This window comes from Suncus etruscus, chromosome 4 (genome assembly GCF_024139225.1).
Source record: "Suncus etruscus isolate mSunEtr1 chromosome 4, mSunEtr1.pri.cur, whole genome shotgun sequence".
Taxonomy (NCBI): Eukaryota; Metazoa; Chordata; class Mammalia; order Eulipotyphla; family Soricidae; genus Suncus; species Suncus etruscus.
Window position 1 is genome coordinate 107,764,561 of NC_064851.1, and position 18,752 is coordinate 107,783,312.

The following is an 18,752-nucleotide window of genomic DNA, read 5'->3' on the forward strand; positions in this document are numbered from 1 at the left end:
TGTATCATAGATTTTCCTTTTCCTTTCCTTTTTTTTGAACTGTGATACCACATCCAACAGGGCTAACTTCTGGCTCTGTGTTCAGTGATAATGCCTAGAGACTCTTGGGGGAGCATCCTATAGTGTTGGGGATCAAAGCTGGATTGTTCTCCAGCAAAGCAAGCATCCTTCCTGGTGAACTGTAACTCTGCCCCCAGATCAAGCATAATTTTGTAATAAAAATGTGTGTGTTTTTTTTTTTTTTTTAGCATTGGAGTATGTTGCCTTATGGGACTATTTTTTCTTTTGTTCTGCAATTTTACATACACTATTTTTTCATTTTTATTTTTTTTTTCTGACCATATTCTCATTAACTGTTTTGGAAATCTAAAAAAATGTGACCATTTTCTAGGAATGGCTGATACAGTTATCTGAGTGGATAAATTTTGATTCATCTCTAAAATGTTTATAGGGGAGTTACCACTGTGTTGAAGAAATCATTTTCTACAAGTGCTATCAGCTGTCGAAATTATTCACAAGTACAGCTCATCGTGAGAACACTAAACTTTGGGCGTCAGAGCAACCGTGAGTGTGGGCTGTGAGAGGAGATGTTTTCGTATTTGATTTATCAGCGCTTTTTACCCCAAGGAGCTAACAAATCAGTTAAAAGGCAAACCATTATGAAAAGAAAATTAAATTACTGGGATAAAAGAGAGTTTTGAAGCCCAACATGACAGGGTCCCTAAGCACTGTCACAGTGATCCCAGAGGTTGATGGCCACAGGGCCCTCACAGCAGGTCATTGTCAAGCCCTTTTACAACCAGGTTCTACAGGCTGAGTGGAAACAAAAAGCTCTTATCAAAGAGAAATCAAACATGGTCAAGTGCAATAACAAAGGAAGCGATGCATTATTTAGGGCTGTTTTGATCGTTCAAGATAGAAGTCAATTGCAAATATGTCAATTGCAAAAATTAAAAAGCAAATCAAAAATACTGCATCTTATTATTCAGAACTGTTCTCATGAAGCTGGATGGCGCTAACTAGTCTTTTACACTACGGGCAACTGAGGCAGAACCTTCTATCAAAAGTCAAAACACAATTGCATCAACATTTAGAACCAAATATTAAAACCGATTGCAGTAATAATGCAAGTGTATGGACCGCCATAACCAAAAAAATCTCATCTTTTTAAATTATGATATGGACTTTGAATTTAGGGTCATCAGAATAGGAGAATACACAATTCAAAAGTGACCATTGCTAAGCAGCCCAACCTCTCTAAGCCAACTACAAAACCACTGAATATACAACCTCAGCAAAGAATTCTCAGTGTTTACCAGCACAAATTTTGCTTGCTGTGGTCAAGTTCTCTTGGTGATAAAATAAGGCTTCCGTTTCTTAATTCAGTGTGTGGACTTCTCTGGATTCAAAACCTCTCCTTAAGGGAATTCCTTTTCGAATGCCCCCAATATTTACTGTGCATGTGCAGGAGGGAAGAAAAAAAAAGAAAAAAAAAAGGCAAAAAGCACAAAACAATTTATTTTTATTTATTTATCTAGTTTTTGTCGATTTCTTTGTTTTGGTTTGGCTATTGAAGTTGTTGTCTCAATTTATATTTATTTATTTATTTTCTTCTTTTCTTTTCTTCCTTTATGTACTCTGCCAAGCTTTTTATCTCAAGACCATGGCTTTTATGTGGTGCTTCTCATTTTTTTTTTTTTTGAGTGCTCACTGGATATTTTATTTGACACTTCTTTTTGTACTGTTGTGGTGTTTCACCTTCTTTTTCCCCTTTGTCTCTCAAACCTAGGATGAAAACCTCTAGAAGGACTTTGCCCCTTTTCAGAGTATTTGATTTTTCCCCCAGTTTAATTACTTTTCTCTTCTTCAAACAAACCACATAACTTGAACTATCTAGTCCCGCTTCCCAATTAGAGGGGGAAATAAGGGAGGTACCAAGACCAAACAGGTGTAGGACCACTAAGTAGTAAGCTAGGCACAGAGGGGACCACTTATTCTAACAGACCCGGGCGTGAGGGAGGAGGATATGGGAGGTATGACAGGAAGGGAGGTGGAGGGAGGACAATTCGGTCGGTGATGGGAATTCGCCTGATATTTTATTTATGCACCTAAAATATGATTGTCAATGATATGTAAGACACTATGATTAAAATAAAAATTATATTAAAAAATTCATCATTTTCATCTTAATTCTGAAAATCTTTTTTCTTGGGGCTCAATCCATGCAAAACTCAAAATCACTGATTTCTCCCAAGATTTGGGTTTGATTTCTATCTCTGCTCCTGATCATTGCCAGGTATAAACTATTGCAATTGGCCAGGTGTCACTGCTCAGGTTAAATTACCCACAAAAGCTTTGCCAAGTAACAAAGCAATGACAGAAAAAACTTTATCATGATGGGATTGAGAGTTATTTAACTAAAAATTTGGCAGAGTGTGATCTACAAGACTATTAGGTTCACAAACATTTTTCTTACAGTGTAGTTTCTGTACCATTCATTGTGCTACATATAACATTTAGGCTGGCGTTTTTCAAATAAAGACATTATTTTACTTTCAATTTCTCAAGGTTCTGAATATAACAGTTAATCTAAGCAAAATACTGGAAACAATGAGAATGGTTTTTTAAACACAGTCTAGTGTTTTTAGGACCATATTCTAAAGCTTATGCAATGCTATAAAAAATGCCAAACTCATTCAATAATTTGGACCATTTAAAAATAAAACAGAATTACCACTAAATCATTAATGCATGGAGTAAATTCTGTATTGAAGGGAATGCTTGGAAAAATTTTTTACATTAATGCAAAATTTCCAGTATATATTTCTAATTTCAGTTAGCAAGTATATTGAACTGCTTGTATTTTTAAAGTTATTTGTTTAATTCATTAAGTTTTGATGCTTAATAATTATATATTTAGTATTGCACATGAAAACTGTATATTTCTTTTATCAGGATTCTGTAAGCATTGAGGTTTAGAATACCTAATTATATAACTGTTGTATTTAAACTAAAACTTGATACAATTAACATTGTAGTTGTAAAATTTTTATCAGTAAATATATTTAGATTTGAATTTTAATCTGGATCATATTGAATTCCTTGTTTCATATGCAAAAATTTAATGGACTTTATATATAAAATATTTCTGCTTAGTAAATACATAAAAATATTAATATTTCCACAATTGTAAGCAACTTGATTATTTAAAAAATTGTTCAAAATGAATTGATTTCTCAGATATAAATAAACTATTTTGACTATTTTAAAACAACAGTTATTAGGATTAATTTTTATTGAGGGAAACAAGAAATAAAATAAGTAAAAATAAAAGACAAATATTGCTACTCATCATTCAAACATGAAAAAGATAATTCTCTTTTCCTATCTTTTCTAGTGAGTACATTTTATAAGTATAAGTAAATTAAGAGTTTTTCAGTTTTTAATTCACTAACACTAATATAAAATGTCTTTCTTTTACCAATACCATGACATAATAATTTATTGATAAAGGAATACCTGATATATTATTCAGCTAAATCACTGACTTTGAATGTTTATCCAAATTTTACACCTAGTTTATCTGTTCTGTTATTAATACAAGAATATTTTCTTAGTATAAACTGCAACTACATATATGTAAGCTGAGGCAATTTTATATTTAGCAACTTATAATTTAGTACACAAAACAATCCTTTATTTTGTTCTCACTTAAGTGTTAATTTGTGTACTTGATTTAGAATTTTGAACTTCTGTTATAACTGTCTTATAACTGCTCATCGTTAATTCTCAAAAGCTCAATCATTAAATATTATGCTATGGGAAAATCTAGTTATAGTCTTAGAATGTAACAACAGTCAGAATTTAAGCCTGCAGATAAAAAGTCAAAGTATTCTGAAATAATCAACTGATGAAATAAGGAATTTTTTTTTTTTTTAGTTTTGCTCTTTTTAGAAAATTTTAATAACCAAGAAAGGTTGTGCTTTGAATATTTCCTTCCTGGACTAGCTAACACACACTTCAGGGATGCAATAACTAAATTAAAGAAATAACATACTAAGTGGAGCTACAGTTTTAGCTGACACAAAGCATCTTTCACTGAATACAGTATATAATCTGTAACATAAGATGACTTTGCTGGAATAAAACTATTAAGTGCTAAGCCAGGATTACATTTCTACACTGTCATAATTCAGCAGGGAGGCACCACAACTTTTTGAGCTTGTGATAAAATAGCAGTGCTGTAGTAAAATATCTTAATTATAGCTTTAAATAACATCATCTTTATACAGTTTACCATGTGATTAAATGCTGGTCAATCTTGTTTTCTACAGGCGCCTAAGACTCTGGCTGAAATCCAACGTAGAACCATCCTCTACTTTCAAGTAGCTCAATTTGTCTTCAGTTTATAAAAATAAAAATGTAGTTGAAATATAAAAGGATATTTAACTTTAACAGCTTTCCTCATAGAAATATAATCACTGGACAGGAAAAAGATTTTGACCTAAAATTTGAATTTCCATTTTTCTTTGTCTGCTTTTGTAAATGACTATTTACAATTAATTTAGCATACAGCTTTGCATTAGTGTCAAAATCTTTCTCTTTTGGAAAAATAATGTTTATAAGAGGTCATACAGGGGAGTCAAAATTCAATTGGCAATATTCAGTCTACAAAAAAATTATTGAAAAGTGTCAAATCACAAAAGACACATGGATATAACTATTTTTACTTTAGAAAACGTATTTTTCTTGGTTATTTAAGGGTATAAATCCCATGTCACTAAAGAATTATAATTATGAATAAACAGATACTACTGATTATAAAAATGGACTGACCTTTCAAAAGAAACTTTACTCTGCAGAATCAACTACAAAAGAAAACAGTTTTGTGAAAATAATGAAATCATAGTATTTTTCTTCACTAATACCAGAACTAAATCTCCTTTGGAATGTAACGGCTGGAGTGATTGCACACTGGGCAGACATGGGTTGGATCCCTTGAGTCTCTCTAGGTGTGACCGCCCAAGGACATGGGGGTAAGACATGCGCACAGCTGGGAGTGGCCCAACATATCTAGTGCCTATATTAGAGCTACATTTCTCTACTTTTAAACTATATTTTACAGTTAACACATCCTGATATTTATTGGGAAATGTGGCAGGAAACAGATTAGCAAGAACACCTTAAGTCCATTCACTTCCCCCATTTCTTCCTTGAAATACTTTGATTCATAAAAATCACCTATATGGTCAGTTGAAGAATCTTTAAAAATAATTATCATATTAGTAAATAAACAGAATGATGTAAGTGAACAGTTACAACAATTTAATGTTGAGAGTCATAGAGTTTCTTAGAAACTGTTAGAACAGTGGTAGTGAGATTTTGTCTTAGAGGCCCACAAATAATTTCCTCACTAGGAACTATTACTTAACAGGCCAATGGGGTCATATGTTTGGATTCACTTTCAGTATTTAATTGCATTGAAATCCTTGGATTTTAAAGCATAGTACATTGTTGCAAAGTCAGCCCCTGAGGAGGTTGACTGATGGAGGGATGGAGGATGAGGTCTTTCCCCTTCAGCTCGGAGCATACGTCTGCCACCCCTGTCCAGCGAGGCTCTAAGATGAAACGGCAGGTAAATAGCTCGCAGTCAGGCTTGTGGAAATATTAGCTTTATTCGGGACAAGACTGAAGTCCACAGGTCTCAGCCTCAGTTCCAGCAACCACACCTGCCATTCCACAGAGCCTTGTTTTTAATACCCCAGAATCAGGTACCACCCAATGGTGGGATCAGATACCACCCAATGGTGGAAGCAGAATCAGGTATCACCCTAGGGTGGGGGCAGAATGCCAGGTCACACCCTAGGGTAGGGCACAATCACCAATCAGGGTATGGTCAGTAACATAATAATCCCCAAAATATTTACATACACAACATTACATCACTTATAAATTATTTTCCACTGAGCCCTAAAATAAATAGCAGCAATAATTATTATTTACTCTTGCTGCAGAGTGCTATGAAACTACCTCACAAAAATGAAATAGCATCTTTGAACTTTATTTCTGTAATAGAGAATCATGTGATTAATTTATCTAATAACTTCGTGATAAACTGATGATTATGAGAATGCTGAACCTAATAAAAATGTATTAAGCATTTATGTGTAAGGATAACTTTACTGTTATAATCTTGTTTCCTACATTATTTAAAAATGAGCTCATTCTAACAGACTATGCTGGAACAGAAGTACACATATGTTCTGCCTCTTATCAACTGCCCTGGTTAAACAGTCTAAAAACCCTTGGGATGGATTAATCATTCCCTCTGGAGAAGGGGTGAAAATTAAGCTGTATTTCATAGGACAAGTAAATGAGCCATTTAAAAAACTTCCAATTCAAACAGACTATGAAAGGTTATGCCTATGAATAACCTGATACTTATTTCAAATCACAAAGACTAGTGTGGAGACATTTGCTACTGTGTATCAAAATTGAACCACATAGGAAGGATGAAGCCTTCAGACTTCAGTTCAGGATGCTTGATCATGCCTGATGTATGTAGAAAACACACAAATTCATGATAAGTAATGCATGCACATAGTAGAGAGAAAGTAAACATGTAACGATCATTCATGGTTTGTTAGATAGATAGATAGATAGATAGATAGATAGATAGATAGATATAATCTGACAGCATTGCACAATTTCAATGTTATATGCACATGTGAAGGAATAAAATTCCCATCTTAGTTTTTTGAAGACAGGCAATTTCCCCCTGGTCTGTCTTCTCTCTGTAATTCTGTAAGACAGATTAAAGACTAGATAATATATTTTGTACAACATCAGATTCAAAGTTCTTCCATTTTAAAGCAAAACAGAATCCAGCTTTAACAAGACAAATGTTCACACAAAAATATCTATTTTCATGCCTTATTATTTTCTGTCAATGTTTATTTAAATTTTCTAGTTTACGTTTTCTAGTCCCCTCGCTAAGTTTCTCTTCTATTCGCTTCCCTTAGTTAGTTCCCCATCTTTACTCGTCCTCCACATTTCTCTCTTTTGTATTTCAAATCTACTTTTCCTGAAAAAATGCCCAATTTATCTCCTTAAACACTTCTTTTCCTTCTAAGAATTTTTCTTTTAAATGGTCCATAAAATGCATCCACTCTATATTTGTAACCACTAGAACCTGGAAGAGTAATGGAATTGTAAATAAGAGAAGCAAAATACAACACAGCGATTTTCTAATTACCCCATGTCACTATCACTTGTTAATGTACCAAAAGAAAAGTGACTAAACACTTCAATTTATAGTGTTGTTTTTTTTTTTAAAGGAATCATGGGCAGGTCAGTAAAGCTGTACATATATTGTTACAGTTTTAGAAACATTATTTTATGTCATTCCAAGTCATTAGGATCCTGCATTAACTTTTATTTAGCAAGTCAGGCATTTCAAATGTTTCTTTTTTAATCAGTGGTGTATTACTGCATTATGAATATTTCAGCAGTTAAAAAATGAATCTTTTCCTCTAAATTGTTTTTTAACTGGCACTGTGAGGAATTCTTTAAACATCTATTGTCACAGACCCTAAGCATTTAGAAACTAAGAAATTCAGGGTTATTAAAAAGCTGTTTGTAGAATTATTGCTTCTAATAGAGACTCATAAACAAATCACTTAGATAAAAAGTGGAACAATGGTATCTAATATATGGAAACTTCTCTAAATTATATTTTAAGTTTTACTTTAGCCAAAATTATGTTAAAATATTCTTAAATACAATTTCCTTTTTTCCCCCTTAAATGCCGCGCAACTTAATGATTCTTTCAATGGTTTTAAAATTTCACACATTAAAAAATTACCTACCATTTTGCAGTTCTTGAGAAATGTTTCTTTCCCCTTTCCCTCTGTTAAACTAAATTTGATCTTGCCCTAAAGGTGCAAGTGTACTTATATGCGCTAGGACTTCAATAATTCATATTTTTGACACCCAGACATTATATGACCCACTGACTATTCTTAATTAGTTAGAGAAGGAGGCATCTGTATGGGTTCCCAAATTATTTTAAACATGCTTTTAAATATTTTTAATAATTAGAGCTTCCAATCTAAAATTGTACATGTCACATTTGTCTCATTTAATTCCCAGTATTTTTTCGGAGGAGGCGCAGCCTCAGCTGAACAAGCCGCATTGATGTGTGCTGAGCTCAATTAGTTTCTGATGTTCTGCCAAATTGCCTCATTACCTGTCATACAAACACCACTGACACTTTTCAAGTTGAGCTCTTTGCATCCCGATTATTCTCTTTAGACTCGAAATAATTATTCCCGTTAGAGTAGTAAAAAAATAAGCAATTTTCTAATAAACAGTAAACCAATATGTTTGCAATATAAAAATAAGGAAAAAATAACAATGATGGGACTTATAAATCAACTATATTTATGCATATACTCAGACATACAGGAGTTTTAAGTTTAAGACATGGTGAGTGCTGGGTGAAATCTCAAGAGCTCTGTGATTCTGATTGCTTTGTCCACTGCATATACCCAAATAGCTTACAACATAGTCATGATAAGAGACCAGCGGTTTTCTATCCTGGATATATTTGAATTTAAAATAGACTTCCGCCTCAGATCATGAAATACATTCATGAAGTGGTTCTCACAGCCCAGAAGGCTTAAAGTGGAGTCAAGGAAGGATGAGCAAAAGATATTCACACAACTTTTATTTATAAATCCTTCATGAATATGTGGGTCACTTATCAAAAAATTGATCTGCAGGTAAAGATTGATGGAGTTTTAACCCCTTGAATTTTTCATGTCAAAGACTTTTCTCCCCCCACCTTTATCCTTTATTCATTGACTTTTGTACAGGAAAAGGAGAAGAACAGAAAGTTAGAATCTAATTAAGAGATGATGTTTTTTCAAGGTTGTTCTATATGGATGACTTGTGTCAGAGCAGAGAGCTGTGTGTGTGTGTGTGTGTGTGTGTGTGTGTGTGTGTGTGTCCCTTGAATGTCTGGTAGAAGATCAATGAAATAGAGAGAAAATGAGAGAGCAAATGAGAGAGCTAAGTCCCTAGTACTCCATTAACATCTTCAAAATACTTGTTAAATAATTAGTTAGAAAGTATGTATTTTTCTTCCCCCTCCCATTACACACATGCTGCATCTTTTAATCACCTGGAGAACTTTTAGAAAAATATTCAATATGAGGTATCTTCTAGAGATCAGTGAAGTCAAAATCTTGGGGGAATATTGCTGGAGTTTAGTTTGTTCAGTACAGGATTTCCAGTTTGACTATCCCTTTTCTGTCCAATGTTGACATCCTATTGAAAGAACATCTATACTAAGTGATATGTGAGCTTCAGAGGCCTGGAGTGAAAGCCAGGGCACTCTTAGGCTCTTTACTTCTTAAGTAAATGTCAAAGGATGCCTCAAAATTAAGATTAGCATGAGTCTAATTGAGGTCTGAATAACTATTTGTTTGCTATAGTTGTGTTAAAACTGGAATTTGCATTGACTTATATTTATGAGTTTCATTTTATTTTGTAATGGAAATCAGGTAGTCTATGTAACTAGGTATTTGGATAAAGAAAAATAGATTCTTTTTAATTTCCACTTTGGAAGGAAAGGTTTATTTTTCTTTTCTATGATATGAGATTATATAGGAAAAAATCTTGCTGTTGCCTTGGTGACAAACCCAGGGTAATTATTAGGAGATTGGACCATCTGAATTTCTCTCCCACTCAAGTTTGATATTGATGTTATTAGGAATGTATTGTTAGCAGTGTTCTGGAGAAATCTGAGAAAGCCTGTGTCTGCAAACACTGAACAGCAAGTTCCAAGAAAGAAAATTTGTGCTTATGCTATAGGCTTCTTACCATCTTCAAATATATCACCAAACAACTGGCTTCCAGTTGGGACAATCTACCAACACAAAAGTTTAGGGGAGTCACTCTGAGGACTTCGGGGAAAACTCCTATCTCTGTCTGCCTGAAACTGTGCTTCTGAACTTCCGAAGGTTTCCTCAGGGGCCTAGGGAGCGCACCCCCCAAAAACACTGCATTCTGAAGCTGGTGAGTGCCTGCATTGTGGGGCCGCGGAATCGCTTTGCCCTGCCCTGCCTTTGTTTACTCTGAGGACTTCGGGGAAAACTCCTATCTCTGTCTGCCTGAAACTGTGCTTCTGAACTTCCGAAGGTTTCCTCAGGGGCCTAGGGAGCGCACCCCCAAAAACACAGCATTTTGAAGCTGGTGAGTGCGTGCATTCTGGGGCCGCGGAATCGCTTTGCCCTGCCCTGCCTTTGTTCACTCTGAGGACTTCGGGGAAAACTCCTATCTCTGTCTGCCTGAAACTGTGCTTCTGAACTTCCGAAGGTTTCCTCAGGGGCCTAGGGAGCGCACCCCCAAAAACACTGCATTCTGAAGCTGGTGAGTGCCTGCATTGTGGGGCCGCGGAATCGCTTTGCCCTGCCCTGCCTTTGTTTACTCTGAGGACTTCGGGGAAAAACTCCTATCTCTGTCTGCCTGAAACTGTGCTTCTGAACTTCCGAAGGTTTCCTCAGGGGCCTAGGGAGCGCACCCCCAAAAACACTGCATTCTGAAGCTGGTGAGTGCCTGCATTGTGGGGCCGCGGAATCGCTTTGCCCTGCCCTGCCTTTGTTCACTCTGAGGACTTCGGGGAAAACTCCTATCTCTGTCTGCCTGAAAACTGTGCTTCTGAACTTCCGAAGGTTTCTCAGGGGCCTAGGGAGCGCACCCCCAAAAACACTGCATTCTGAAGCTGGTGAGTGCCTGCATTGTGGGGGCCGCGGAATCGCTTTGCCCTGCCCTGCCTTTGTTTTACTCTGAGGACTTCGGGGAAAACTCCTATCTCTGTCTGCCTGAAACTGTGCTTCTGAACTTCCGAAGGTTTCCTCAGGGGCCTAGGGAGCGCACCCCCCAAAAACACAGCATTTTGAAGCTGGTGAGTGCGTGCATTCTGGGGCCGCGGAATCGCTTTGCCCTGCCCTGCCTTTGTTCACTCTGAGGACTTCGGGGAAAACTCCTATCTCTGTCTGCCTGAAACTGTGCTTCTGAACTTCCGAAGGTTTCCTCAGGGGCCTAGGGAGCGCACCCCCAAAAACACTGCATTCTGAAGCTGGTGAGTGCCTGCATTGTGGGGCCGTGGAATCGCTTTGCCCTGCCCTGCCTTTGTTTACTCTGAGGACTTCGGGGAAAACTCCTATCTCTGTCTGCCTGAAACTGTGCTTCTGAACTTCCGAAGGTTTTCCTCAGGGGCCTAGGGAGCGCACCCCCAAAAAACACTGCATTTTGAAGCTGGTGAGTGCCTGCATTGTGGGGCCGCGGAATCGCTTTGCCCTGCCCTGCCTTTGTTCACTCTGAGGACTTCGGGGAAAACTCCTATCTCTGTCTGCCTGAAACTGTGCTTCTGAACTTCCGAAGGTTTCCTCAGGGGCCTAGGGAGCGCACCCCCAAAAACACTGCATTCTGAAGCTGGTGAGTGCCTGCATTGTGGGGCCGCGGAATCGCTTTGCCCTGCCCTGCCTTTGTTCACTCTGAGGACTTCGGGGAAAAACTCCTATCTCTGTCTGCCTGAAACTGTGCTTCTGAACTTCCGAAGGTTTCCTCAGGGGCCTAGGGAGCGCACCCCCAAAAACACTGCATTCTGAAGCTGGTGAGTGCCTGCATTGTGGGGCCGTGGAATCGCTTTGCCCTGCCCTTGCCTTTGTTTACTCTGAGGACTTCGGGGAAAACTCCTATCTCTGTCTGCCTGAAACTGTGCTTCTGAACTTCCGAAGGTTTCCTCAGGGGCCTAGGGAGTGCACCCCCTAAAAAACTGCATTTTGAAGCTGGTGAGCAGCTGCATTCTGGGGCTGCGGGATCGCTCTACCTTGCCCTGCCTTTTGTTCACTCTGAGGACTTGCAACTAGAGGCAACAGAAGCGCTCAGCCGCTTCGCTTCCCTTTGCAGCCGCGAACTCTTCCTAATCAATGAACCCCACCACAACACGCAGGAAAAAACCACACTACAAGCGTGACAATGGGGAAAACTCGCAGGCAAACACCATCCATAGAGAATGAAGACGAAAGCTCGGTTGATCTAATAAATTTACAACCACCTGATTAACCTTTCAGATAAGGAGTTTAGAGTAGAAATATGGAATATGTTTGTAGACCTCAAAAAGAGCATAGATCGATCTGAAGAGAACACAAAAACAGAAATCAGAAAACTCCAAACTGAAATAACAGATCTGAAAATACGGTTGCTCAACTGAAAACCACAATGGATAGCCTCGCCAACAGGGTATCAGCAGCTGAGGAGAGAATCGGAAGTACTGGAAGATGAGATGCAGAAAAGCTCAACACAACAGAAGAAATTGGAAAAGAACATTAAGACAAACGAACAGGCAATGGAAAATGTACTCAAGGCATGCGAAGAGATGAAAATAGAAGTCTTTGATAAACTCAACAGAAACAACATAAGAATCATTGGAGTCCCAGAAACCCAGGAAGGAGATCTCCAAGAAGAATCAACTGTCAAAGACATCATCAAAGAGATACTCCCAGAGTTAAAGCCTACATGCAATCAAATACTGCATGCCCGAAGAATACCAGCTAAAAGAGACCCAAAGAAAAACACCCCAAGACACATCCTCGTTACAATGACAAATCCCATAGATAGGGATAGAATACTGAAAGCAGCAAGATCAAAAAGGGAAATTACATTCAAAGGAGCATCCCTAAGACTTACAGCAGACATGTCACAAGAAACTCTCAAGGCCAGAAGACAGTGGTTGGATATTGTGACAAGATTGAATGAAATGAATGCCTCCCCAAGAATACTGCACCCAGCCCGACTCACATTCAGGTTTGGAGAAGAATACACAGCTTCACGGATAAACAACAGCTCAGAAACTTCACAGAAGATAAACCAGCCTTAAAGGAAAACCTGACAGGTCTACTCTAAGACAAGAGAGACCAACAAACACAGCAAACTTATCTACAAAGATGACATTAAATCCTATGACAATCATCTCCCTCAATGTCAATGGACTAAATTCACCAATTAAAAGACACAGAGTGGCAAAATGGGTCAAAAAGATGAATCCAACCTTCTGCTGCCTACAAGAAAACACATCTGAATAGTCAGAACAAACATAGACTCAAAATCAAAGGTTGGAAGAAAATTATCCAAGCAAACAACACCTGAAAAAAGCTGGGGTGGCCATATTAATATCAGATGACACCAACTTTATACTCAGAAAAGTGGTAAGGGACAAAGATGGACACTATGTACTAATCAAGGGATATGTGCGACAGGAAGAAATCAGACTATTAAACATATATGAACCAATGAGAGACCAGCAAATTATCTAATACAATTACTGACAAATCTGAAAGAAGAAATCAATAATAACACAATCATTGTGGGAGACTTCAACACAGCCCTATCAACACTTGATAGGTCAACCAGACTGAAACCCAACAAAAACATACTAGCCCTGAAAAGTGTTATGGAAGAAAGAGGACTAGTAGATATATACAGGACACTCCATCCCAAAAAACCTGGATACACATTCTTTTCCAATGTACATGGGTCATTCTCCAGAATAGACTACATGCTGACACATAAAACATACCTCCATAAAATCAAGAGGATAGAGATCTTGCAGGCTACCTTTGCTGACCACAAGGCTCTGAAATTAGATGTGAACTACAAAGCCACACAGAAGAAAAACTTTAACAATTGGAAATTAAACACCCTGCTACTGAAACAACCAGTGGGTCCGAGATGAAATCAAAAAGGAAATCAAAACTTTCCTGGAAACAAATGATAATGAAGACACAAACTGCCAGAATCTATGGGACACAGCAAAAGCAGTCCTGAGAGGAAAATTTATAGCTCTACAAGCACACATCAGGAAGGAAGAAGGAGCATACCTGAATAACTTAATGGCGCAGCTTAAACAAATTAGAAAATGACCAACAGAATGAACCAAAAATAGGGAGACAGAAGGAAATAATAAAGCTGAAAGCGGAACTCAATGAAGTGGAAAACCAAAAAGCAATCCGAAAGATCAACGAAAGCAGAAGCTGGTTCTTTGAAAAAATAAACAAGATTGATAGACCATTGGCAAAACTCACAAAGAAAGAGAGAGAGAGAAATCTGATAACCCGTATCAGAAATGAAAAGGGGGAGATCACAACAGAAATTGCAGAGATCCAAAGGATAATCAGAGGCTACTTTGAGAAACTTTATGCTACAAAACATGAGAACCTAGAAGAAATGGAAAAAATTCTTGGACACTTATAACCTTCCACATTTAAGTAAGGAGGATGTAGCATATCTAAACACTGCCATCACTACTGAGGAAATTGAAACTGTAATCAAACATCTACCAAAAAAGAAAAGCCCAGGCCCAGATGGTTTTCCTAATGAATTTTTTCAAATCTTTCAAGAGGAGCTACTACCAATCCTAGCCAGACTCTTCCATGAAATTGAAAAAAAGGGAACTCTCCAAACAGCTTTTATGAAGCCAACATTACCTTGATACCAAAACCAGACAGAGATGCTGCCAAAAAAGAAAATTACAGACCAATATCCCTGATGAATGCTGATGCAAAGATCTTCAACAAAATCCTGGCAAATAGGATCCAATGCATCATCAAGAAGATCATACACTACGACCCAGTAGGCTTCATCCCAGGAATGCAAGGATGGTTTAACATCCGTAAATCTATTAACATCATACACAACATCAACAACAAGAAAAATAAAAATCACATGATCATATCAATAGATGCAGAGAAAGCATTTGATAAGGTCCAACACCCATTCTTGATCAAAACTCTCAGCAAGATGGGAATGGAAGGAACCTTTCTCAATCTAGTTGAAGCCATCTACCACAAGCCAATGGCAAATATTATCCTCAATGGAGAAAAACTAAAAGCCTTTCCTCTAAATTCGGGTACAAGACAAGGCTGTCCTCTCTCACCACTCCTCTTCAATATAGTACTGGAAGTTCTTGCTATAGCGATCAGGCAAGAAAAAGATATCAAGGGAATTCAGATAGGAAAGGAAGAAGTCAAACTCTCATTGTTTGCAGATGATATGATACTCTACTTAGAAAACCCTAAAGACTCCACCAAAAAGCTTCTAGAAATAATAGATTCATATAGCAAGGTGGCAGGCTACAAAATCAACCTACAGAAATCAATGGCCTTTTTATACACCAATAATAATAAGGAGGAGATGGAAGTCAGGAAAGCAATCCCATTCACAATAGTGCCACACAAACTCAAATATCTTGGAGTCAACTTGACCAAAGACGTGAAGGACCTATACAAAGAAAACTATAAAGCCCTGCTCCAAGAAATAAGAGAGGACACACGGAAATGGAAACACTTACCCTGCTCATGGCTTGGCAGGATTAACATCATTAAAATGGCAATACTCCCCAAAGCATTATACAGATTTAATGCGATCCCCTTAAAAATACCCATGACATTCTTCAAAGAAGTGGATCAAACACTTATGAAGTTCATCTGGAACAATAAACATCCTCGAATAGCTAAAGCACTCCTAGGGAAAAGGAAAATGGGAGGCATTACTTTCCCCAACTTTAAACTGTACTACAAAGCAATAGTTATTAAAACAGCATGGTATTGGAATAAAGACAGACCCTCAGATCAGTGGAATAGGCTTGAGTTCTCAGAGAACATTCCCCAGGCATACAATTACCTAATTTTTGACAAAGGAGCAAGAAATCCTAAGTGGAGCAGAGAAAATCTCTTCAACAAGTGGTGCTGGCAGAACTGGTTAGTGACTTGCAAAAAAGCGAACATAGACCCCCAGTTAACATCATGTACGAAGGTAAAATCCAAATGGATTAAAGACCTTGATATCAGACCAGATACCATAAGGTATATAGAACAACATGTCGGTAAAACACTCCATGACATTGAGACTAAAGGTATCTTCAAGGAGGAAACTGCACTTTCCAAACAAGTGGAAGCAGAGATTAACAGATGGGAATACATTAAACTGAAAAGCTTCTGCACCTCAAAAGAAATAGTGCCCAGGATACAAGAGTCACCCACTGAGTGGGAGAAACTATTCACCCAACATCCTTCAGATAAGGGGCTAATATCCAAAATATACAGGGCACTGACAGAACTTTACAAAAAAAAAACCTCTAATCCCCATCAAAAAATGGGGAAAAGAATATGAACAGACACTTTGATAAAAAAGAAATACAAATGGCCAAAAGACACATGAAAAAATGCTCCTCGTCACTAATCATCAGAGAGATGCAAATCAAAACAACGATGAGATACCACCTCACACCACAGAGATTGGCGCACATCACAAAGAATGAGAACAATCAGTGCTGGCGGGGATGTGGAGAGAAAGGAACTCTTATCCACTGCTGGTGGGAATGCCGTCTAGTACAGCCTCTATGGAAAGCGATATGGAGGTTTCTTCAAAAACTGGAAATTGAGCTCCCATTCGACCCAGCTATTCCACTCCTAGGGATATACCCTAGGAGCACAAGAATACAATACAAAAACCCCTTCCTCACACCTATATTTATTGCAGCACTATTCACAATAGCCAGGCTCTGGAAACAACCAAGATGCCCTTCAACAGACGAATGGCTAAAGAAATTATGGTACATATACACAATGGAATATTATGCAGCCGTCAGGAGAGATGAAGTCATGAAATTTTCCTATACATGGATGTACATGGAATCTATCATGCTCAGTGAAATAAGTCAGAGGGAGAGAGAGAGACGCAGAATAGTCTCACTCATCTATGGGTCTTAAGAAAAATAAAAGTCATTTTTGTAACAATCCTCAGAGACAATTAGAGGAGAGCTGGAACACCAGCTCACTCCATGAAGCTCACCACAAGAGTGATGAGCACAGTTATAGAAATAACTACACTGAGAACTACCATAATCAAGTGAATGAATGAGGGAACTGGAAAGCCTGTCTGGAGTACAGGTGGGGGTGGGGTGGGATGGAGGGAGATTTGGGACTTTGGTGGCGGGAATGTTGCACTGGTGAAGAGGGGTGATCTTTATAGGACTGAAACCTTATCACAATCATTTATGTAATCAAGATATCCAAATAAAGAGAAAAAAAAAAAAAAAAAAAAAAAAGTTTAGGGGAATAATAAATCAAGTGTTCCCTCCATATCTATCAGCTACTGGGATTTCCAGAAAAATTATTCTACTTCATTCACACATAACTATCAACCCCACACACATACCTTAAACATGTAACCAAACTTTGGATCTGATAATCTGCTTCTAAAATAGCTCCCTTCATTTTTCATTTCTATACCCTCAGTTTTGGACTCACTTTACTGCACCCAAGAATATTTATTAGAACATAGCAAGGTGAAGAGAGAGAAAGAAAATCTGGCAAAGTTCATTTTTCCTTTTCTAATGCAGGCCCTACAATTCTTGTGGGATTTCTGCTACTCTGCACTCCATCTGTGATTGCTCAGCTACTGAATCCCTTGGTAGCAACAACCATGCACTTGGTTTGAAGTTTGACTCAGCAATTCTTTTTTTTTGGCAGTTTCTTCTAGAAGAGATTTTTTGTTGTTTTGATATTTTGGGGGTCCCATACAAAGTGGTGCTCAGAGCTTACTTTAAGCACTGCATGAGCCATTACTCCAGGGAACATAGGGGCTGCCAGGAATCAAACTCAGATTAGCCAAGTGTAAGGCAACTGTTTTATTCACTGTATATTCACTCCAAGTCAAACCCAGGTTGGCCAAGCACAAGGCAAGTGTCTTTCCCACTGTGGCCCTTGCACAGCTTTAGAGAGCAAGTGATCACCTCATTAATTCTCAACCTCATCCATACACTCAAGGTAAATAGTTTTCACTGAGGAAACAAAATTATCTCATATGTTTTAGAAAGAGTCCATTCAGAATGCTGCCCAGGGAATTTGCACAGGAAGCTGAGAGGACAGTTGATTTGCACACAGCTTGTCAGGGTTTAGATTCAAATCCCAGTATCCCTTGTAGTCCTATAAGCACCATTAGGAGTGATTATTAAAAATAGAGTTAGGAGTAACCCTTGGGCCTCAATATTGGCCCCAAATCCAAAAATAAAACAGAAAAAAAAAAACAATGGAAGAAAGAGAAAGGGCAAAGTTCTTTGCAGCCTTACAAATAGAAGGCATTTCTGAGGAGCCTGAAGCTTTGCTCTTACTACATACTAACACATAATGTAAAATGAGAGGAATTACACACATTTCTTTCATTAGGAAACTAGTTCATGAGGCTGGACTTGACATGCGACTGATCAGTGATCTTTTTTTTTTTTTTTTTTTTTAATATGGAACGCTTCACGAATTTGTGTGTCATCCTTGCGCAGGGGCCATGCTAATCTTCTCTGTATCGTTCCAATTTTAGTATATGTGCTGCCGAAGCGAGCACCTGATCAGTGATCTTGTTGAATATTTTATATAGAGAATATTCTGTTGTTGGACATCTACCCAAAAACAGATGAGTGGCTAAAGAAACGTGGTACATCTACACAATGGAATAGTTTTCAGTTGTAGGAAAAATGAAGTCACGAAATTTACCCTTACGTGATGAATATGAAGACTATTATTCTGAGTGAAATAAGTCTGAGGGAGAGTGATACATACAGAGCAGTCACTCATCTGTGGGATTTAAGAAAGATCAAAGACAATATAGTAATAATACCTAGAGACAATAAA

At 37.7% G+C, this 18,752-nt stretch overlaps 1 non-coding gene across 1 annotated transcript; it reads right to left on the reverse strand.

The window, feature by feature from the left end:
• Window positions 1-18,358: 18,358 nt before the first annotated feature.
• Window positions 18,359-18,465, reverse strand: LOC126008354 (U6 spliceosomal RNA). Its single transcript, XR_007495688.1, has one exon. It is a non-coding gene; the product is annotated as a U6 spliceosomal RNA (small nuclear RNA).
• Between the last annotated feature and the right edge of the window lie 287 nt (window positions 18,466-18,752).